At 34.2% G+C, this 25,519-nt stretch overlaps 1 protein-coding gene across 9 annotated transcripts in view; it reads left to right on the top strand.

Annotated features, from left to right (window-relative positions):
* The window catches only part of LOC138941873 (RNA binding protein fox-1 homolog 2), a 322,458-nt gene that overhangs the window by 11,342 nt on the left and 285,597 nt on the right, over positions 1-25,519 (top strand). The gene's annotated exons all lie outside the window — the stretch shown is intronic.

Below are 25,519 nucleotides of genomic sequence, written 5' to 3'. Positions count from 1 at the left end.
ACACATGACTCATAAAATTTTATTCCGAGTTTGTAAATTACAAACTGTCTAAAGTTTCACATCGATAACATATGTGAAGATAAAAAAAAAAACAAAAAAAAACTCTTAGATAAATATAGAAATTTTGAAAATTTTTATAAACAAACTATGCTATGTCAAAAAGTCAGATATTTTTTATGAGAAAATAAATTCTTATATATGTAAATCTTTATTTATATTATATAAAAAAATTTATTATAACAAAATTATATTTAAAACACTCGTTGAAAACACCCTTTAATTCTATCATGATCTCGTCGTACTATGTAGATCGCTGTGATATCGAATCCCATTTGAATTTTGAATTATCTGCGTCGGCGAAAGGTAGTCGTCGTGTCAGGAAAACGCTGTCAGACTTTTCTCATTTCGAGCAGAGTAACCGATCGATGATCAAAGCAAGAAACGTGCAAACTGTTCGAGACGTCATCTCAAACTGTCGAAGAAACTCCTTGATGGCGTCGGGAAGGCTTCGGGAAGAAACGGCGGGGAAAACTTTAGAGTAAGGGTTTCGTGGAAATAATTAATCGAACGTCGCGAGTTGCGAAAGCGATAGGTCCGGGGATTGTCGTCCTCACCGCCATTGTTGTCCCTCGTCGCGCCATTTTCTTCTTTCAGCGTTGTAAGAATTCTCACCGCGTGTTCGATTTCGCGTAAAAGCCGGACGATCGTTGCTGTTTTGCAATTTTCATTCTGAGCAACTGGATGTACGCACGGTTGGGAAGTGCTGAAAATGGAAAAGCAAAAGTTGCTTCGTCCGCTATAGTTGGCAGGAGAGATGCACGACACGTCGACGTGAAAAGTATTTTAATACCCGTAGTAACCTCATAGTCCGTCCTTGAGGAATAAGGATTCCTTGTTCCTCGTTCCACGTTTCATAAACTTTCCTTGACCGAGCAAGGAATCTTATTGGCTCCCTTATCTCAAGGAAGGTGACGAGCTTCCTTGAGGAATGATGCGACCTTTTTAGCAGACGATAACGCAGAATATAACCAAAGACCGCGGGTTTCGGTTACGTATCGAAATGGAATGATGACACAGAATGACATTATTAAAATTTTCACGAAGCATATTTTGTGTACTTTTTATTTCTCTTTATAAAAATATTCGCTATTCGGAAAACATCCGTTAAAAATTGATTTAGTTGCTGGCACCTGAATTGTTTCAATCAGAATTATTTGCATTGTGAATTGCAAAATAGTTTGTTAGTCGCTCATTGATTTAAAAAAAAATGTATATATGTATTGTACATACTGGGTGGCCAATTTTAATCCATTCAGTCGAATATCTCAAAAACCAAGCCCGGAAGAGAAAAATGTTTCAGACAAAAGTTATTTGGTTTCGAGGGGGCCATAAGACGGTACCATCAACTTTAAAATCTTAAATGGAAACCCCCATTTTTTATTTAGTATTCTCGTAGCTGACATCGAGAGCTTTCCAAAACACTATAATAAAGAATTTTTTTATTAAGTACTTTTTGAGTTATTTTATATTTTAATCTGACATATTTCGATATAAAAAATTAAATATCTCGTAAAATATTGTATTTAGTTTTCGATAATCTTACCGTAATACTTCTATGTACAAAATAATGAGACAAATCAATTAGTATAAAAAAAAAAAATTGTTTTTAAGAAAATTATTTACAATGTATTTTTTTAAACAATTATTTGTTTTTTTTGGCACTAATTAATTTGTCTCATTATTCTGTACATAAAAGTATTACGGTAAGATTATCGAAAACTGAATATTTTACGAAATATTTTATTTTTTATATAAAAATATGTCAGATTAAAATATAAAATAACTCGAAAAGTACTTAATGAAAAAATACTTTAGTTAAAATAGTGTTTTGGAAAGCTCTCGATGTCAGCTACAAGAATACTAAATAAAAAATGGGGGTTTCCATTTAAGATATTAAAATTGACCTTTACATGACCTTCAAATGATTTTCCAAGGTCAAATCATTGTCATCATCTTACGGTCCCCTTGAAGCCACACAACTTTTGTTTGAAACATTTTTCTCTTCCGGGCTTGGTTTTTGAGATATTCGACTGGATGGATTAAAATGGGCCACCCAGTATATATGAAGAGAGAAGGAGAAATATTCCGCAATATAAGGGTATAAAACTCCGGCGTGCGACATCAAGTAGAAAGAATGAGAATAAACGACACGGTAGATTGTCAATCCATCGATGAAAAGTCGCTTTTTATGTCGCCCGCTACATAAAGTGATATCGTTGGTACTTTTGATTCTTCCGTGCGCTTCGTGTCGTTTGCATGACGATATTGCATAAAAATCTGATGAAAAATGCATGAAATATGCAACATTGCAGACGCCGACGTCGACATTTGAAAGGCGTAAACGCTAAGATGGGCTGTTATGCAAACTTGTCGTTTTTTTTTCCTCCCCCCCTCAGTACTTTTCGAACAAATCTGAACGGAAGAATCATAAGAAAAATAAAACTCAGAATCAGATGTAGCGCATTCAATTGTCGCAATTTTTATAGATATTTATTTTATCGCTCAATTATTTCTATTTAAAAAATATGTTTAATATTGTTAAATTTGTGAATTTCATATAAGTTATTTATCATTTGTTAGTAAGATGCATTCTATATATATATATAATTGTTACACACTTTATTTCAATTTAAAAAATATATGAAAACTATATTTTAGGATAAATGTAAAATAAGGAGATATATACGAAAGAAGAAGAAAAAAGAAATTTGTTTTACGAAAATTTGGGAATATAATTTTCTTAGAAAATATAGATAAATATTGTAATATATCATGTATATTTCTGCAGGATACATTTTTCTCATTTTCTTCTTATTTTATGCCTCGAGTTCGCGCGATATTCAATGTGAGAACTTAAGAAACTAGGTTCGCTTTTCAAGAAGTTTCATCGAAAGTTACTGAACCAGGATTATCGTGCTTTAACGTATCGCAGATAAATGACCGAAAAGGGGTGATAGGATTTTACAGTGAATTACCATAACTCAATCATAATAGAAAACTATTGGAAAACAGCCGGTTGCTTTCCTAACGATTGCCTGCATCGATCATCCTCGGCGTTTACGCAATAATAAAAGATACGCTAAACAATCACGTTGCTAGCGTTGTACAGACGCGAATATTGAAATTGCATGCCAATCATGCACATGGGGTCCATTGGCGCGTCGAATTGTAATATATTTTTTTGTGTTGTCGGAGAAACTATGTAGCGAATCCTCTCTGCGTTCACTGGAAGGTTCAATTACCGTAAAGTTACGAGAGACGCGTGAGCATTGTGCGCGCGATTTATGCGCGAGTCAAACTTATATCTCGGTCATTGAATATAAATTCACGTTGAAATAAATTGCCGGTAAATTATACGATCGTCAATAAAATCTGGTACGATATTTGAAAATTCGTTTAAAAACCCGCTTTGCACGATCCATAATTATTCTATCCGTAATGTAAAATGTCATGAGATATAATAGAGCCATATCTTGATTATTATAGATACAGTAATAATATTATAAGGAACAAATATTCTATTTTAATATACATAATATCGGTAAATTGAATCAGAAATCATTAAGTATTTGAATATTATATAGCTTTATATAAAAGTAAAACATTTTACATATTTGAGTTTTGGAAATATATGCATCACACGATACCATATACACAATTACGGATGTATTTTTGTCGTAAGTTATAGATCGCGTAAAGCGGACTTAAACCGGAAAGAAATAACGAAATTTTATTAATGGAACATCAATATCGCGAACCAATTTAATTACGTCTTATAAGTTAGCGGAACCAAAATGAGCAGAATCAATTCTAATTAATATCTTTATTTCTTGCTTATTAATTGCTAAAAAGTTGCCAAAGAAAAAAATTTCTTGCTCTGTAAGTTAAAAAAAAAAAAAAAAAAAGTGACGTTCCGCTAAAGGAAGATTAAGTTAGCGGGACAATATATATACAGCAACGAAATTGTACATAATAATAATATAAGAATTTGTTGCTAATTTGTTGCTAGCGAAATAAGTATAAATAATGTCGGAAAGTCGCGCAGCGTGCGAACTTACAAGAGTAAATTAACAGAAAAAAAATTTGATGCTCGCTTAAATTTGATACTGACATATTGTCTGAATTGGCTGCTCTCGAAATATATACTTATTTTGCAAGCGACAAATGTGGAAGTTGTATATTTCGAGGGCAACAAATTCGGACAATAATATCAGTATCAAATTTAAGCGAGCAACAAATTTTTTTCTGATAGCTTACTCTTGTAAGTTCGCACTTGTATATTTTGAGAGCAAGAAATTCTTATATTATTGTTATGTACAATTTTATTGCTGTATATATACATTGTCGCGTTAACTTAATTTTCTTTTAGCGGAACATCATGTTTCTTTTTTTTTTTTTTTAAACCTACAGAGCAAGAAATTTTTTTCTTCGGCAACTTTTCAGCAACAAATGAGCAACGAATAAAAAAAAATATTAATTAGAATTGATTCTGCTCATTTTGTTCCGTTAACTTATATAAGGCTAACATATAATTTAATTTCATGCATTGCGGACGGCGGATATAAAAAGCTGCATTTATATTATAGTTCAGATGTGCGGATATATAAAATTCAACACTGTATTGCACAATTTTCAGCCGCGAGTACTGGACATAAAATCCCTTGGTTGTCAGATGAAAATAGATTTATTTAAGCGTTAGGCGCACATGTGCGGCATTTTACGAACGCGAAATCGCGCGCGCGTTGACAGGCGATTATATTCACCCGGATGATAATCGTGAGCGTGTTACGTCTCGAGTGTCGCAACCCTTATCAGCGTCATGCGCACACATGCGCGCTGCGTTGATTATAAGCGCAACAAAACATCACTGTTTTCTCTCTCTCTCTCTTTCTCTCTCTCGAAGCAAATGCGCCGCGATCCGAGAGCTTCGTTCGCCTAATCACTGCTCGTACCGAAAGCTACGTCATTGCCGTTGACAGCGGCATGCATTTGACACTTCGCGGTAGGTTAAGTGCGTAATACGTATAAATGGCGGCGTTACATCTTGGCATATTATTGCAAATTAAAAACTAAAAGCAGACAATACGCAATTATTTTGATAGATTATTTAGGAACAGCTGATCATACGATTGGAGGGAAGAGATTACTTTTTCTACTACAACTCAATTTAAACAAAATCTCCATTTTCTATAGATTCATGTAAAGATTAAATAAATAATAATAAGAGGCAATTGTATCGAGAATGTTTAGGAAGGAAAAATTAATATCGCGAATTTTAGGGTCGCAAGATTTACTTCAGAATTCTGCTTCCACTCATATATACATGGATAGTTTGCGCGTGTTGCGCGACGTTTACGAACGCGACGGTTGCTCGGAAGCTAAGACGATAGTTCTACGATGGACGGGAAATTTAATTAAATCTAACGCGAAACGCGTACGCTAAGAGAGAACGTTCATTATTCACATTGCGAATCATTTCGCTCGCTTAATTCTACGGATACTTTATCACTGTCACGTGCAAAATATCAAAAACCACGCGTGCGCGGAGAACGGCAGGCTATTAAAATATATTTTTCAATCTTAGTCTGGGGGGGGGGGGGGGCGGCGGCTGTATATATTTATCTAACTAGGATAGATCTAACTAGAATGCAAGTAACTAGAGTGCAGTGACTGCAAGAGAGATTTTGAATTTTTTCAATAAATATAATGTAATATTGATAAGGATATAATTTCATTTTATTTTAAGAATAATTCCCTCTTTTTTTTTGCGTTATCTAGAAATATTAGAAAGACTATTAGTTAAATTCTATTTTAGTTGTAAATGTCAAGAAAAAGTGTCTCAAAATATATCATACATTAGTAGAATTAAATTAAACTCTGTGGAATATACATTTTTGCAAAAATATAACAGATTATACGAAAACAATATAACTGCTGAAATTTATTGAATATCAATTTGCGAGAAATATATGATTTCGGAAGATTAACGGAAATACTGTTGCAACAGTGGCGAATGGTCTACACGAACGTCTAAACGAATCGTATTCGCTAATAGAGAGGGAAATATTGACAATTGACCTCATCGACTTCGATATACGCCATTTAGAGAATAAGAAGAGAAAGATAGAGATGTAAAAAGAGATTGCGGGCTCCCGATGCAGCATTGCGCAGTTGCGTATTGCGTTTTTTTTTTTTTTTGTTTACATAAATCATTGTTACGGAATATTTTTCAAGACATGTTTACGATTACATTTTATATACATACTGACTTTATATTGTATATTGTAATGTTTTACGTTATTATTATTTTATTTCCATTTTAATGACGATTTTATTAGATTATTGAAAAATTTTAATACGAATTATAATTGATTCTGCTACGTGCTACGAGGATTGAAATATGATTAATATTTTCTTTTCCAGAACATTCCTTATTAAGTACATCAGAATTTGTCACATAAAAAGCTCTTATATTTAAAATTTTTATATAAATTTAATACATTTTCTCTATTTTCTTTTTGTCTTCGATTAAAGGACTTTTTTGTTTCAGAAAAATTAAAATCTTTTCTATATATAATTATTGTCTGCAATGTGTTTGTATTTTTCTCTCGATGAATTTGCAAACGCAACGCGCGCAGTATTACGCAATGCAGGATTACGTATGAAACAAATGTGTCGGGGCAGTTTGACTCGTTACACCTGAGCCTAATCTAGATGCTCGCGCGGCGAAACACTCCGCGGCGACTAATTCGCGGGGTGGCTTCCGCTATTGTTAGCCATTGCGAGCCAGCGTTAACAATGCACTCGTCTCTTCCGACGAGGCCCCTGTGTCGGTACACCGCGGTTTAATGCTGATGCACGAGCCGCACATTAACGATCAAGTCGAAACTACACGCTCGTAAATTCGCCGATATCGTTATATCATGCCAGTTTCGAAACGACAATGCAATTGAGGTTCTTTTTTTCTTTCCCTCTTATATATCGTAAGCGAGTACAAGCGGAACGAATTGTCGTGCAATCGATCGATTCTTCCGCTTCCATCTGTTTTTCTTTTCTTTAAAAAATTAAAAAAAAAAGAAAAAAAATTAAACTCGTTGCAACTTTTGGTACAGAATTCTATATGCATGTAATTTTAATGCAATTTTAATCACACATCGAATTGAGAATACAATTATAATGGATTCTTTGTGTGGGTTCAAAATTTCCAATTACAAAGTACTTTTATTTCTCTTCAGTTTATTTTACGCGGCGTAATTTACGTTATATGATCAACCGAGTGAAATATACGGCGAGTAAAACTTGTTACAGGTAAGAGAGTAAAAACGATGTAAATGATATAAATGCACAAAATGAAGGCCCAGAAATCCATGTAAAGGAACAACTCTTTTATATATATATATTTTTTTTTTATTAAACTATAATAAACGTTTCATGTTATTAGAAATAAATCTATTACATCGCGCGTTTATGAGAAATTGATTGCGAATTGAATCGCCTTGCAATTCTCTTTATCCGTGCTTTCATCTATAAACACAAATACATGTCGACAATTTTATAAGATTGATAGAAAAGTCTTACAAAAAAATCTTCAATGATATCGAATAATATAAAGAATAATTCGCGTCTTTTAAATAGATATTTTAGAAATGTGCATTTAGAAAGCAAATGTTTTTTATCAGTTGAAAATAAAAAAAAAATAAAAAAAGAAAAAAACCGCGTTCGAGAGAGTAACCACTTCGATCTGTCTCGAAGTGGCAACCACTTTCGATCTTTGGTAGAAGTAACTTTCTACCTACGTGTTTACAACGTATGTACCGCAGCCGATCGGATGATGCGCTTTATTGGCTGTAATTTCTTTTCTTGAACCGCAAATATTTCATTTTAACGCTTTCGTCGGCTCCGTTCTTCCCTTCAGACCCCCTCCCCCCCTCCTCCCCCCTCCCCCCTTCACATATATGCTTGCGGTCTCCTCGCGGAATCGAGAGATTGAGGAGAGCGGGATGCGAATCACTGCATCATCTGTGTATAACTTTCATTTGACAACTACTGAGTAAATTTCGCTCGAATACACGATGCGTGACGAAATTACATATTTATAACGAATGATACTTAATGCCAATAGTTAGTATTGAATTTGGTAATAAATGTCCCGCATTGTATAAAATAAAATATACATATATTAAAGATATTTATGCATACAATATTTTAATAGAGTTATATATATTTTATTTATTACATAATTCTTAGATATTATATGACATGTTGGAGAAGAAATTGAGAGGAAAGATAAAAGAAATTATTGTCCTTTAAATGATTATTATATTAAACATAACTTTTACATATTCCTATTTAATTAATGAGTTTAATTAATATTAGATTATATTTAACAATATAATATTTAACTGAACTGAAATTTGTTTATTAAAACATGTTCACACAAAATAGATCTATATTTACGGATACTAAAAAAAAAAAAAAAAAAAAAAACAAAGGGGGGGGTTCGATAAAGTAAGAAGATTAATATCCAAAATTTCCTCAATCGTTTTTTCTAAATGAAGGAATAAATCACAGATATTCGACAATACCTATCGCAAAGTGTCGTGTAATACCATTACAGCATTAAAATCAGATATTCCTTTCATAGATTCATCATTCACAGGTACACTACATACGATCATTCGCTTCGTTTGCTAAACATTTGCGCTTGATAGTTCATTCACATATGTTAAATAAACAGGCACGAATGGGGCACGTGTATTGTATCAGTCTGCCGTAAATAGACGCATTGCCATAATAGATACATACATATATGTATATATGTTCAAGTATCTTGGATTAGACACGACAATGAAACATTCAGTTATCGCGATTAATTCAGTCTATTAAAGATCATAACTGTAATATAATAAAGTTTGAATGAAACGATAATTGTTTTTATCTTCTCGCGAGATATCAGATTGACGCTACTGTAGTTACAATATTATATTTATTACTTTGTATATTAAAATGTAATATCTATCTGAAACTTTAAGAGTGTATATATTTTTTTATATATATAATTATATATATATTTTTTTTTTAAACGAACGTTAGCTATATCATAGATTGAATTATACATTGAATGACGGCGTTATTTAATCGTTTGAATTTTTACATCGATTGCCATTTTGACAAGCCGATAACTTTGTCAATACATTTCAAGATTCATGATATTTAATCTACTTTATTCTATTTTATTGGATTTTCACATCCACTTACAATATTTATTTTTGTTACATTGAATGGATAACTTTTCATCATAGCCAACACATTGTTTGCGTTTTATTACTTACAAAAATTATTGGACGCGAATATTCAGTTTAATATATCGGTGGACAGTTGTATTCCGTGGTATAAAAGTAACAATAGGCAAAGTAAATAAAGCTCAGCTGAATTTCTGGCTAAAGGTACTACACACTGTACACAACGAACGTTTTGTTAACAATTTTTGCGAATAGTCGCATTTCGCGTACGCGTACGAAATGTGTTCCGCATCGATTGAGATTTGTATACCAAAAATACATTTATGGAAATTCGAAGCGATACGGTTTGCAATCTGGGCGGATGTAAAATATCCTGCAATTGACTACTATACGTCACGTTTGTTACTTCATTTACAACGAAAAGACTTAATTTTCTGAGCTAATCATATATTGATATCTTTCCTTGTTATACCATCAGAACACAATTAAAATATACATATTGTAAAGTTATTACAATATGGGGAAATATACAAGGTGTCCCATTTTAAAGGACCCACTCAAATATCTCAGAAACACTGCGTTAAATCGAAAAATGTTTCAAACAAAAGTTGTGTGGCTTCAAGGGGGCCATAAGATGGTGACGATGATTTGACCTTGGAAAATCATTTGAAGGTCATGTGAAGGTCAACTTTAAAATCTTAAACGGAAATCCAATTTTTTATTTAGTATTCTTGTAGCCGACATCGAGAGCTTTCCAAAACACTATAATAAAGTATCTTTTCATTAAGTACTTTTTGAGTTATTTTATATTTTAATCTGACATATTTTGATATAAAAAATTAAATATCTCGTAAAATATTGTATTTAGTTTTCGATAATCTTACCGTAATACTTTTATGTACGGAATAATGAGACAAATCAATTAGTATAAAAAAAAAATTGTTTTTAAGAAAATTATTTACAATGTATTTTTTTAAACAATTATTTGTTTTTCTTGGCACTAATTAATTTGTCTTATTATTCTGTACATAGAAGTATTACGGTAAAATGATCGAAAACTGAATATTTTGCGAAATATTTTATTTTTTATATCAAAATATGTCAGATTAAAATATAAAATAACTCAAAAAGTACTTAATGAAAAAATACTTTATTATAGTGTTTTGGAAAGCTCTCGATGTCAGCTACGAGAATACTAAATAAAAAAATGGGGGTTTCTATTTAAGATTTTAAAGTTGACCTTCACATGATCTTCAAATGATTTTCCAAGGTCAAATCATTGTCACCATCTTATGGCCCCCTTGAAGCCACACAACTTTTGTTTGAAACATTTTTCGATTTAACGCAGTGTTTCTGAGATATTTGAGTGGGTCCTTTAAAATGGAACACCCTGTACATATATTACATTAATATATATTTTTGTACGTTGAATAAAATACAATATTTATCATTATATAGAATCTTATAAGACAATAATTTTATATATATATATATATTTTTGTTTTACGTCATACTCTCGTATGGACCATCGTCATATTGTTGGCGGTTAGGAAATTTCTCATCGCGATTGCGGCGTGCAGTCGTAAAATTGCCGTGTGTATTTCATGGTTTAGACCGCAATCGGACAGCACAGTTCGGCGGATTAATAAATCTCGCCGGTCATTAGAGCTCCATTCAATTAATATCGAGCACTAATGAAGAGGAGAGACCGAGCGAGACCGACGACGATATGCGAGATCTCGGCGGGATCGATGGCCGCCGCCGCCGCCCACACGTGTCGTCGCCGCGCAACTGTACAAATGCGCGACGTGGAATTGCATGCGGATGATTTCATTTCGTTTTACGTGAGTTTGCATACGTCCAAGGCCGTCGAGCGTATCTACCGGCACGTATCGGTCCGCCGATGTGTTGTCCGCAAGCTCTGATCAAGGTGCGTAAATGTAAACGGCGGATCTTGCGCCCGCAAAGCGAAAGTTTGACGTGAGTTTTTGCGACGAGAAACCCATGTACAATACAAAAGATTACGGTATATCGGGAATTGCGATTAATTTTATTCATCACGTTCAAATATAAAAGTTTGTACACGCCTGAGAAAATTGAAACATATTTTTGGACTTGAAAAACAGGTTGTCGACAAAAATACATGTGATTTGATTTTTTTTTTTTTTTTTTTTTTTTGTGGATAGATATTGGCGTATAATAATAGGACTTGCTGTACGTAAAATATGAAAAAAGAAAAACAGAGAAAAAGAAGTAAATATTTCTATTTAATTTCTTTTTACATAGCTATATGAAGGTATAGTAATTTTTTTTTAAACGCGTATATAGAAGCCTACTTATTTATCTCGATTAATGCGGGAAGCATTTTGCGGCGATTGATCGTTGCGTAACGATCGAAATTACTATGCGCGCATTTATTTCTTCCGCGATATATCGGCTCTATTGTTATTGTATGATCACGTGAAACGGAATTAATCGCGATGCATCACTATCACGCGAGTTTTTCCGCTATCCGTCGCGTCGATATACGTCGAAAGTGTAATAGGGTTTCTAATAGGGGAAGATACAGAACGAAGAGTAAATAGGCCGTATTTTACAGTCGAAGTCTGACGATAAAGAAAATACGCGGGTATGTTGATGAGTAGATTATTGAACGTGCGGGTAAAAAAAAAGATCAAGGCAACAATGGTGGACTTGGTTCGTATAAGTATTTCTTAAAATTGTGTCACGCGCAATTTATTATAATTATTATTTTTTTTTCCCTTCCCTCCAGAGAAAAGGAGAAGATTGGAAGAGAATTTATCTTTCAAAAACTTTTTACTTATTTTTTTTAATTGCCTTGAAAGGAAATTATTTTCATAAATATTATATAATGTAAGATAAATTAAAGTTCTCTCTTTTTGTTGTCTCAATAAAAAAAGTACAGGGTGTCTCATTTTAAAGGACCCACTCAAATATCTCAGAAACACTGCGTTAAATCGAAAAATGTTTCAAACAAAAGTTGTGTGGCTTCAAGGGGGCCATAAGATGGTGACAATGATTTGACCTTGGAAAATCATTCGAAGGTCATGCGAAGATCAACTTTAAAATCTTAAATGGAGACCCCCAGTTTTTATTTAGTATTCTCGTAGATGACATCGAGAGCTTTCCAAAACACTATAATAAAGTATTTTTTCATTAAGTACTTTTTGAGTTATTTTATATTTTAATCTGACATATTTTGATATAAAAAATAAAATATTTCGTAAAATATTCAGTTTTCGATAATCTTACCGTAATACTTCTATGTACAGAATAATAAGACAAATTAATTAGTGCCAAGAAAAACAAATAATTGTTTAAAAAAATACATTGTAAATAATTTTCTTAAAAACAATTTTTTTTTTTATACTAATTGATTTGTCTCATTATTCTGTACATAGAAGTATTACGGTAAGATTATCGAAAACTGATTATTTTACGAGATATTTAATTTTTTATATCAAAATATGTCAGATTAAAATATAAAATAACTCAAAAAGTACTTAATAAAAAAAAAAAAACTTTATTATAGTGTTTTGGAAAGCTCTCGATGTCAGCTACGAGAATACTAAATAAAAAATGGTGGTTTCCATTTAAGATTTTAAAGTTGACCTTCACATGACCTTCGAATGATTTTCCAAGGTCAAATCATTGTCACCATCTTACGGCCCCCTTGAAGCCACACAACTTTTGTTTGAAACATTTTTCTCTTCCGGGCTTGGTTTTCGAGATATTCGACTGGATGGATTAAAATGGGCCACCCAGTATATATAATTAATAACTATACATTATTATATTAAAAAATACTATTTTATTTATTCATTCTATTCAATAATTCATATTTTATCAACGTATCGAATGCGGTATTATCGAATACATAAAAAAAATGCATTTGTCCGATCTTACATTAGTATTATTATGTGTTTTCCCGCATATGCAAGAATCGTCGCCAACAAGAAAATCATTAAATAACAGCCGAAAGTATTCAATGGACGGGTGATCGTTAATCTCGATAGATCATGTCGAACGCATCGATAGCGATGAATGAATCATCCCTTCGGAGCATGGTCGAGGCGATCCATCATGGGTCGTGGTAACGAACTGGGTTAATAATGGCGTAATCGTTGCCGGGATGAATGTGTAAAAGGGAGCGAGGAGTCATCCTGTGCGCCGCGAAACCATTAGCGAATTGAACGCGATATGCAATTATGTGTATCCCTTGCACAACATTGTTGAACACAGTTGTCGCTATCGTTTACTACGCTGTTGCTTCTCGCTCGGATTCGTCGATTTTTCGCGCGTACTCTCCCGCTATAGCGTGAAAACATCCGCTGATATGATGAGAGAAAAGAAGAGACGTATAAGGGTCGTACTTATTAACAGTATAAAAGCCACTTTGACGCGCGTAGCCTCGTTTACGCGAGACATTTCTCAAAGCCATCCCTTAGGATGAGATACGTCTCGAATATTTTTTTTTTTCCCTAGAGAATTCACGGCAGTATCGCGGAAAAAATGAAGAAAAGAAATCTTAATCGAGATATTTTATGCGAATGATATACTTTGTCATATATATAATAATTTTGGTGCGAAATAATTTCGGATAAATTGTATTACGTTACTCTTTTGTAGTGTGAATTTTTGATAGAAATAAATCGGTACTTATATAATTTCGACAAACTAATGCAATTATAAGTTGCATCATATTTCGCATCAGAGATTTATTAAAATGAACGATTGATTTATATGAAAAAAAGGGAGATTCATAAATGTTGCGCGCGCGCGCACACATACACGCAATATATACATACAATATATACATGTGCGTGTATATATGACCGAGGGCGCATATAAAGGTTAACAATTAACCATCACGAAATGAATTATCGTACGGACGAGGGTGAAAAACGCGAACGATAATGAACCTGTTTCGCTACGTCGCGTTTTCTAAAAATAATAACTCTGCAAATTGATATTCGCGTCGTGTTAACGATGAATAAATAAACAGTTTATCATAGAGAGTGCGTCGCTCGCATGAAATTCTGTTAAAATAGTTGGCAGTGTACGTTCTGTTCAGTTGACACACAGGGGAATTCAGAGCGGCTATTCTCATGGGGCAAAACTGTGTTGTTCGCCCACGTGTTTATCATGTGTCGTATTGCCCGCGGCAGATTACAGTTAGGATGCATGTTGCATTGGTTTCGAGGTACCGATATTCCGACGAGAGTGCACTTGACGAAAATACGACAAAATATAATAACGAATAATAATGTATAAGGAACGTTTAATTATATATTTTACAATCTTGAAAAATTTGATGAACGCTTGAGAAAATGCTATCCTTTTAATAAATGCTTGTTTAATAAAAAAAAAAAAAAAAATCTGTGCACGTTACGGGATAAACGCAGCGTTTATTAATTCGATTGTATTTTAATAATTCGAATTTATTTCTTTTTAACATGTTCATTAATACGGCAATTTCATTAACGCGCAGTATTTCTGACAAAGTAATATACACATAAATTATTCGAGATTTAATTAAACTTGAATCTTGTGTACGCGAGAGTAAAGATTACAGTATTTATCTTTTCCTTTTTCATACTTATACGTTATAATTTTATATTCTATTGCTCGTAGGAATTGATCGATACGATATATTAGAGTCATGTTTTCATTTTCAAACCGTCATGTTATTCGTCTAAATATTTGAGCGGAATGTTTTAAATAAACCTGAATGTTTTGAATGGTCGATTTTAAACCGAGGCAGCGAAATTCAATCGAATATTCGATAATGTTTGAAAATATCAAGTCATATATATGAAAAAAAAAAAGTAGCGCGGTGAACAACGCGTTCATTTGAAAGCGCTGAATATTCCCGTCATCGGTTAAAAAATTAAAAAGCACATTCTTACGGTATCGTGGGACTAACGAGTCGCGAATGTCGAACAAGTGCAACGTGCATAGCCGAGAAATTATTTCATAAATTTTCTCCCTCGATTTTTATCCGAATATACAGATAAAAAGTATTAATAATTAATAACGAAAATCTTAATGATAATGATTGTTAAAATTTATTTTATTAATTAGTATTATTAAAGTTATTAATAATTATTATTATCAAGACGTTATTAATAATTATTAAAATTTTAGCAAAAAATTCTTCTATTTGAGAGGGAAAATTTAAATTAATACATTATAACCATTTTTATTATTATGTTTGAATTATTTAAAAATCGTAAAAAAAAAAAAAAAAAAAAAAAACTATTAAGTGTGTCTCGATATCGCGATTTTAATCATGTTTCGTGATTAGATAACTGAAATTATTTCTTCGCAATTGTTTACTACCGTGAGTGGAAGGCTGGAATTTGCGGCTTCGTCCTCCGCTGGGCAAAACTGTGTTAACGCACCTGTATTAGCCGCGCATATTATCCACAATGCAGTTAGAATCTATGCGTCTACCTACCGCAATGGGTCAGGGTGCGGTTTCTACGTGCCCCGGGAACAGTCAGGGAAACGAGCAATTACCGTTCAGCCATCTCTGGGGGCTGTTGGAATTTAGGGGGATAGATCCCCCTTAAGCAACCTTTTCAGCGCACACGATCCTGGCTGGAATTTCTCCAAAGACGGAGAGGATTCCTTGTTCTTATGTTAGGCTTCGCGCACACAAGAGGCATCCTTCTTGATGCACTTTATTGTGCTTGGTGGACTTATCCGCGTTAATTTAATTAATGATTTTTCAATTGGAGAGCTTAGGAAATTTTATTAAGATGCAAAATTATTAATTTTTTTTTTTTTTTTTTTAAATTCCAATATTCTTTAATTTTCAAGAGACGTGACTATTTCGCAAATTCGATATACTTACATAAAATTTACATTACAAATATAATTATGTAATTCTCCCGGTTATATTTATATTTTTAAAATAAAAGAGAAGGACACTTTTAATATTGGTACAATATTTCACGTAATTCATTTATTATAATCTTGAAACGTAATGTCTTATTTAATATGAGCTAGGTACGGTGATTATTATAATGAAATTTTTTAAACAGGTCCCGTTTCGCACGACACGGTGACAGTCAGTCGGTAGACGTCTGAAAAATTGTAGTTTTTGCTGCGTTGGTGGATCTGCCGCAGCAAACAAGACATATGCAATCACAAAGTTTCGCGACAGTTCCCCTTTTTTTTTTTCCCCCGTCATTCGATATCGGCGTTGCTACTTATCTCAATTTGTTTCTGTTTTTTCGCGACCGCGTCCACCATGCTGATATTTTACGCATTTTCGTCGTGGGTGCATCTGACCCGAATGCATATTCGACCCAGATGCATGACGCAGTCCTCATTCGACACAGAATGCTATAAAGCGACGGGTTATGATTCTGCGGTCAATATTCTCCCTTCGAATGCGGATTAAGATTTCGCACTGGAATCTCGGATATGGAATTCGCTTTGTGGCCGCTGTATTTTATGAAATGCAATCTATTATTAATTATGACGCGCAGATAGACGTTCATCTCTAGCAGAGCGTTGATGGAATCGGTATTTCAATTAAGAACCTCTTCTCATTCCTTGAGTATATTTGTTTATTGCTCGTTATATGTATACAAGATAATTTTGTTATACTTATTTCAAAAAATGGAAGAGAGAAAGAGACAAGAAGTATATGATATCGGTTTTTAATGTTATACGAAATAATTCTAAAAATCATTTAATTACGAGAATATATATATATATAAAATTGTTTATATATTAACTCTACCTCTCCATTTTTTTTTTCAAAACCGATTAAATTAAAATTACACACATACTTAATATTTGAATAGTCAAATGCGTCGCTATGACTGGTTTTTATTGATGTAAAATAATGCACAGCGCAGCTGTGTCAAGATAATCAATCAACATCGCGGGGGGAGGGGGAGGGGGAAGAGACAACAATGTCTCTAACCACACTACCATCTCTATTTAATGACACTGCAGTTAAATCAGTTTTTACTATTGTATTCTACCTTGAGATAACTTTGAGTATTTCTGAATTTGCTTTAGAAGGTATTAGCGTGAAAATAACTTTGTCTAAAGTATCAATTGCCTGAAAATAAATTTAACTGGTCTCTCTGCATTTCTCTGCGGTAAATATATAGAAAAAAAATTAACACATTCAGCATCAGATTTAGATGAACTATTTTTGCAACAATTTCGTTTTACTTTCCTCGTTTATGTTTTACGGCTTGGCAACGCTACGAGAAATTTAAATGCATCACTGCATACATTATGTTTTGAGCAACATAATTTTAATAAGGTATTAATAAGGTATATTACCCTGCAATTTATATTGTATGTATCGAGATTCTATATGACATTATACAGGTGCCTCCAATTTAAATGGCAAAACTTCAGGAGCGCGTAGGGGACCGAAAAGCTAAAACAAAAAGTCCTAAATCACAAAAAAAGAAACAAAACAAGTTTTCGTTTTTCTACTTATTTATTTACATTTTATTTATGTTATTATCTATTTAATGCGGATATTGTTGAAAATGTTGCCCTCTTGCAGCGATGCGAGCGTTACATCTAGCACTGACGTCGTTAATCGCAGCTGGACATTGTTCTAGTGATATTTGGTGCACTGCGTCTATGATTCGGTCTCTTAATTGCTCTCTTGAGTTGATTGGCATTGTAAAGGATAACGGTGTTTACATATATAAGGAACCGCGGTTTTCTTACCTCAGTTCACAGATCAAACGCGCCTGTGATTCTCGCGGAGCACGTTTTGTCTCGCTAGAACGTGAACTAGGGATTGGCTTTGTTAGGGAAAGACACGCTATTTTATGCACGCGTACAACGCGCGCTTAATTAAAATCCCTTGTATATATGATGTTAACGCACGTAATCTCTTCTTCTCTGTCGCGCATTAAACATTGTCGACGAGTACATAAACCAAGCACCACGTGACGTCGTGAACAGCTTAAGTCGACGAATGATATTTCTCAAGAGAAAGATCGTCGAGTTGTAATTGTATATAAGTGCGAACTGTCATCTGTTGGTTCGCAGAGATCTATCTTCTCTGAAAGACATACTTACATTTATCATATTGTAAGAAATAAATGCAAATGTAGAAATTATTATTTGAACGTTTATAAAAGCAATCTGAATAGGGGGGAAAAAAAAAAAAATATATAGACTTCTGAAATAGTGGCTTCTTTTTATACGTTGTAATAATAATTTATCATAATTATTGCAATATATGGCTTAATCTAATTAACAGATTCACCATTGATCGAAGAAAAATATTATTATTATATTAATAATATATTAACGCAAATTATAAATATATATTTTCTATTGTATTTTTTAATACACGTAGATGCAATTTACATGTCATGAGCTTTCTTCTGCATCAAAATACATGGCGTGTATTTAGCAATAATTTCTATACGTCAGGGGAAAAACATGCAAAAGGGGAAGAATGTGCAAAAATTGACTTATATCTCGACGATCGCAATATCGCGTGATGTGCGAGCTCGAAAAGAACTTTAAGAAGATTGCTGGACGACTGTTGGCGAGCGGGCTACTTATCTCAAATCGCACGGTATAGATCACTTTGAAGATACAGATCTCCTAAAAGGGGGACACATGTCCCTCCGGGAACTCGGTAGAAAGCTGTTCGTGATTTAGTGTTCCGTAATTGGAAAGTCGAGTGACGATTTTTCCCGTAGACGCCGATACGTTTGTCCTCTTTCTTTGCTTGCCACCTCGCCGCCGAACGGTTCTCCTCGACCTCGCTACGCGACGACGAATCGACTGCAATATTGCGAACGTTGCAGTCGAAATATTGCGGGATATCCTACCGGTTTTATACTGTCATTGAGAGTTTATATAGCGAAAAAGGCGAAATGTCTCGAATGGAAAATACAAATCTACGTTCGTAAAATCTTTCAAAATCTCGGACAATTTTTGCAAACATGTGTGTATACTAGTGTCAAATTCATGAAGTTGCGTTGTGAGAGTTGCGCGATGTTATAAATTTAAATATATTAATTCTTTATTATTTAATTTATATTAAATATTTTTTTTTACATTGCAAGTAAAAGAGAAAAATGTTTTAATGCAATTTTTTTTTTTTTTTTTTAAAGTAAATAATGCATTTATATAGTTTATGCAGTTTGCGATGGACGAAAAGAAATTATATTTATATTATATTTACTTGGTCTTATAGCTGGTATCCTAAGACATATTATATTATGTGATGTAAGAACATTGAGCAAAGATCGTGGATATATTTAAGCAATGTCAAATATAATAGAATTTAATGTATTTAATAAATTGAACGTAAGTCATTACTCGGATATGTCGTGATTTAAAATAATTTTTATTGCTCGAGTAATAAACTGTCCGCTCGCGCTAATAATCGAGAATCGGAAAGTTTCACATTCGCAACGAAACATTCTGAAATGTATTCGCTTTATTATTCGCTTCTTTTTAATAAAAGACTTAAAAAGTCTTTAATTATTAACAGTCGAATAAACATACGAAATATCGATAAGGAGAAATATAATATGCATCTCGAAATTAAGTATGCATTATAGTCGGTAACATTTAATCAATGGAGCGTAAAATTTATACAGACGCAGAGAAGAGATGTCAGCATGTTTTAAATTAAAGCGCATCTCTTTTGGAGATTATATTGGGTGATTGCATAAGTTCTCTCTCTCTCTCGTGCCCGATTTAAATATAAACTTCAATAGATTATATTTTAGAGATAACACTTTTATTAATCAATTATATAGTCTCCATTCTTTTCTACAATGCTTTTCCAACCATCTATAAGCTTGTCGATTCCATTTTTGAAGAAAGAACTTGGTTTTTCTTGAAAAAAGTTTGTAAGGTGGTTTTCGACAGCTTCCTCGGAATTGAGATTCTTGCCATTTAAACTATTCTGCAAAGACCGAAACAGATAAAAATCCGAAGGCGCAATATCTGGAGAATATGGCGGGTGCTGCAGAATTTCCCATTGCAACTCCTGCAGTTTTCCCGCAGCTTATTCCTTTCAGTCAGGAGATGCGGCACCCACGTATCAAGCTTGGAAATGTATCCAAGCTTTTTTAAATGACGAAAAGCGGTTGAATGATCGATGTTGAGCCTCTCAGCAATATCCTCGGTTGTAATCCTTGGGTTTCTTTCCACTAAGGCATGCACAATGTCACCATCAATGCCAGAAGGCCATCCAGAGCGGGGTTGATCCTCCATGTTGAAATCACCATTTCGAAATCTGCCAAACCACTTTTTGACTGTTCGGAGAGCAGGAGCACGGTCTAAATAAACGCTTTGAATATTTTTTTGTGCAATCCCAACACTCGCGCCTTTCCGAAATTCATATAGCGTTACATGCCGCAAATGCACCTTTCGTTCTCCATTTTTAATGATTTCTCTTATGCACAAATGGACTTATCTGAACAATATCTGACGCTAAATTGACACAAGACAACGTCATCTATTCGGTGTAAGCAACAATTACCACACGAAAACAATAGAACTCCGCCATGCGGTAACTTAATGCCATCTATGAAAATCGGGCACGAACTTATGCAATCATCCAATATTATAATGATGTTCATTATATATATGGCACATACTCGCGGATTTCGCGTTGAAGCCAAACGGATTTCCGATTGATTATCGACCAGCCGTGTAATACCACCGAACAGCAGGAAAGGTAAACGAAGTCAAGTACCGCGTTATGCGTTCTCTCGTATTCTTCTTAGCTTCTTCTTCTCGCAACTATTCCACCTTCCTTCTTGGCTCTCTTTTTCTTGTGTCCCGTGATTACAAACTTCAGTTCTATCTTGCTGTCAGTGCTCTTACAAGCACTTTGCCCGAGTGTTTGACGAGAGAGGGGAGGTTCTCTCTAATAAGTGTAGATTGAACAGACTTTATTCAATCTTTAAAGTTTTCTATCTCGTGGAGTAGCCATTCGAGATCGCGTTCATTTCTTTGTTTGCTTCTTCTTCGTAGATTCAGATTCTCGATACATTTCTTTGTTTTCGGCGTTTAATTCACCTGTTTATCCGTTTCGAGTGCCTTGAACGAGTATCATTAATTTTGTTATGAATTATAACGTAACTTTAAATTGTTCGTAATATAATTTTAATTATAATAACTTCAACTGTGAATTTCGTGATATATTCAGATGAGAGGATTCTAAGAAACCTTTGATGTTGTCCGAAATGATCTTTTCCTGAATTTAAAGGAATTTTTAATAGAGATTTTTCAACTTTATATTAATATTAACTCACTTACATTAATAATAATTCTTATATTTTCCTAATATATATATATATGTTTTATTGCAATTACTATATAGGTACATCGCGTGATAATGCAGTTGAATATTTATATAAACTGTCAGATTCTAAGCTTGAAAATAACATGATATTCGTAAGATTTTCTCGAATTGTCCATCTTTGCCGGTTTATCGGTTCCTGTTCACGCTATGAAACTCTTCGAAGTCTTATCCTCTCGTAGTAGGCGGGTCAATACGATCACTCAACAAAAGTATAGCGGGGGGGCCTCCCGAGTAAAGGAACGAACTCCTCTTGACGCGCAAGTTTTTCGTCCTGCGGACGAGATCCTTCTGCAAGCAGTTAGGACAGAGAACTATCGACTGGCTTTCCTTGTCGATAGTTGGCGATTCGTAATTCTTGGATCACGGTCTTACATCACGGAACTTACGATAGATACATAGATGGATTCGTATATATGAGTGCACTTTGCCGTATGCCTCGCTATATAAAGGAAGATCAATATTGTCCGCGGCAGTTCAGCGGAAATAAGAACTAACAATAAGTTAGCTTTTTTATTTCTCGCGTGCATTCAAGCGCAACAAAGTGTGCTTTGATAATTGAAAGATTGATCATTTAGATATGTATGTTAAAATTTTGACAGACTTTTTCAAGTAACACTAATACTTGAGTCGCGACAAGGATGCAGCTCTCGCGCATATCGTTCGCCTAACCGATGATTCTTCAGAAATTTCTTCCCTCGGGCGAGATTCGTTTCCATTAAAAAGGGGAACAACCGTGCGCCATCCCTTGCTATCGCAGATATTAATGGTGTGTAAGATAATGAGATTTTCGTCGTAATAATTGACACGTGCGCGAGAAGGGCCGACGAACTTGGAAATTAAATTTCTCCAGCGATCCGGAAAGGGCCCCCCGCAATCGAGCGTCGCGTCGATGTGAATGATAAGGGCGGACGGTTTCACGCCCCTTGCAGCACTTACCTTATTACGATGAAATCGGTTTTAGTAGTTTCACCGTAATCGGCTTATCATTTTCCTTAATTTTCCACTCGTTGCAATGTTAACGTAGCAATTGTAATAAATGGAAAAAGACGTGTGAATTATCGCGTCAACGCGAGCGTTGTCGATCTAATTTTTTAATACGTAGCTTAGAAATAGATATAATAAAACAACTTGTAATTATACGTGTGATGTTAAATCTAACATAGCTTATAGTTAACACAAATATTAGTAAAACTGATATGCACGCGGCAGTTATCCACGCTATTTTTATTAATAAAAGTTAGCAATCTTTAGCAAATATTTAGGTAGAACAATTGAGAAACGTATCGAGTATCGTATCCGGAGTTTTATTTTTGTTGAAAAAAAATATCAATATTATATTTTAATTATTCGATATCGCGTATATATATATATATATATTTTTTTTTTTTTTGTGCGTGTGTATAACGTGATATCATGATGCTTAAGAATATTTAGTAACACTACCCAACTGATACTCACCGATTTGAATGAAACTTAACATACTTATTAAACGGCGAAAAACATTAAATACGTGTTTTTTTGTTTCGGCTAAACACGATTTTTAGGGGTAGAAAGCACCCCTCAATTCCTGGAGGTGGAGACAGTTATGGCTAAGGTCATTTGAAAATCATTTCATGTTTTTCAAAAGGAGTAGTTTACTTTTCATCCCGAGAATCGATAGAGCGTAAAATTTTACATTCAGAACGTTGGTGATTTGTAAATAAAACAAGCCTCTGCAATTTAAAATTGTTCATTGATCCAACCAATTAAGGCAAGATCAGTCAATGATTCGATCAATAAAGGAACTTTAACTTATAATTAGAGTGACATTTTATGTTTTCTTATCTTTACTTCTATTCTGAAGTTACTTACAAAACTTTTTTCTCCTCCTTATTTTTTCTATAAATTTGCGCCTATTTTCCCATTACGTCAGGTTTTTTTCTTTTTTTTTTTTAAGGAAAATAACGCAACAAATCAATTCTGAAGACAGATTTAGAGTCAACGCATAAAATTACTGATTATAGATACAGGATGTGGTGAAAGTCCGGCAACGGCTAATTATTTCCAAATTTAATTGACCTTGAAAATCGACCTCAAGGTCGACTTGAAGGTCGCCATCAAGTGCATCACTTTGAACTCTACAACTTTGGTCCTAAGCATTTTTTTTTTCAGAAAATGTATCGTTTCGGAAATAATTAGCCATAACTGTTTCCACCTCCAGGGGTTGAGGGGTGCTTTCTACCCCTAAAAATCGTGTTTAACCGAAACAAAAAAACACGTATTTAATGTTTTTCGCTGTTTAATAAGTATGTTAAGTTTCATTCAAATTGGTAAGTATCAGTTGTGGTAGTGTTACTTGTGAGTCCGACGGGTTTCTCGAACGGAAGAAGATCTCATCTCGGGGCCCAATCCTCCGGCACGGTCCTGCTCGACGATCTGTCGGTCTGTCGTGCGCGCGATGCATAATACCGGGATGTCTGAAAGCACAGAGAACGCCTCTATTCCCTCTCGACAGAGGCGGCTTTGTGCATTCCCTTAACTCTCACCCCCGCGTCTGGTATGTTTCTCTCTCGGCGACTACTCTCGCCGTCTCGGCTTCCGTATTGTACGTACGCAGGGCTTCAGTGCTTGGCATAAACCGCGATTCGCGAATGGTCGACTCGATAAAAATTATCTGACGTTATCGGTCGAGAAGCTCGTACGGCTGTAACACCGTCCAATGATTTATCCGCGATTCTCTTTCCCCTTTTAACCGCACGGAATTGGAATTTGCAGATACCCGAATGGTTCGTATAAATGTTAGATAAAGTGACTTGGATTTAAAGCTAACGTCTCCCGTTCAGTTAGCTCTGTCTTCTGTTCGTGTATTATTCAAAAGATAACTTTTTATTTAAAACGCTCTCTCTCTCTCTCTCCTTCGTGCGCGCGCGATTTGTCGCAAGTCAACATACAACTTTTTCGTGTCATATATTCTTTTTATCAGCGAACGATGAATTATGTTCTGATATTCTTGCTAAAGAGACAGAATTATTTTTAATTCGATCGATAAAGTTCGTTGACTTAATTTTCTTCAGATAAGCGTTCGTTAATTCGGACAAAGAGTCGGGCGTTGTTAACGATACTCGAATTTTATAGGTAAGAATTTAATATTCGTACGCGACGGACGTTTCCGCGAGTTATTTTATCCACCCGCCAAGCGCATGGAAATTTGCAGCGACGTAATTATTTTTGCTTCTCTTTCAAATTACCGTCGGTCTACGTACGAGTGTACGTGTTGGCAGAAATATTTTTAAACGTGGGGCGAGAACGCAAATTGGCTTTCTCGAATTTCACGTTTTGTGCGATAAACACGATACTCCGTAGGATATTCCGTATTGTTCGACAGATTTTGACATGTAATATTACTCATACGGAACAGTGCTTTTATTAGCCGTATCAATGTCTAAATACTCTGGCTGGATAAATACATATTGATCCACTTACAATATTAGTAGATCTTTGTTATTTCCCTTGGTGATCTCGGCTAATTTGCGCAAGGTGAGATATCCGTCACAATCGCAGACAATATTTCTAGCTCGATTCGACTGTCAAATCATTCGAGTTACACCTCCGATTAATCAAGAGATTAGATATTAATTTTGGAAAAAGAAAAGTGTGTATCGTTATTATTTAAATATTAAAATACAAAAAGGTCACATCTCTTTTTTGATGATACGTAATGAATATCGTGTAAGCAGGTAACAGTAAAAGAATACATTTCATCTAAAATTAATAAAAATGAACTGCATTTAATGGCAAATATTTGAAAACGATGCGCATACACGATAATGATATTTTGCGATGCGAACGCACATTAGCATCTTACTTGAATAAAATATATTTT

The sequence above is a fragment of the Polyergus mexicanus genome, unplaced genomic scaffold, assembly GCF_030449975.1.
Source record: "Polyergus mexicanus isolate NDT 795.1 unplaced genomic scaffold, iyPolMexi1.0 SCAF_20, whole genome shotgun sequence".
Classification (NCBI taxonomy): Eukaryota; Metazoa; Arthropoda; class Insecta; order Hymenoptera; family Formicidae; genus Polyergus; species Polyergus mexicanus.
Note: the sequence above shows the minus strand (reverse complement) of the source record. Positions and strands in the feature narration are given on the sequence as shown.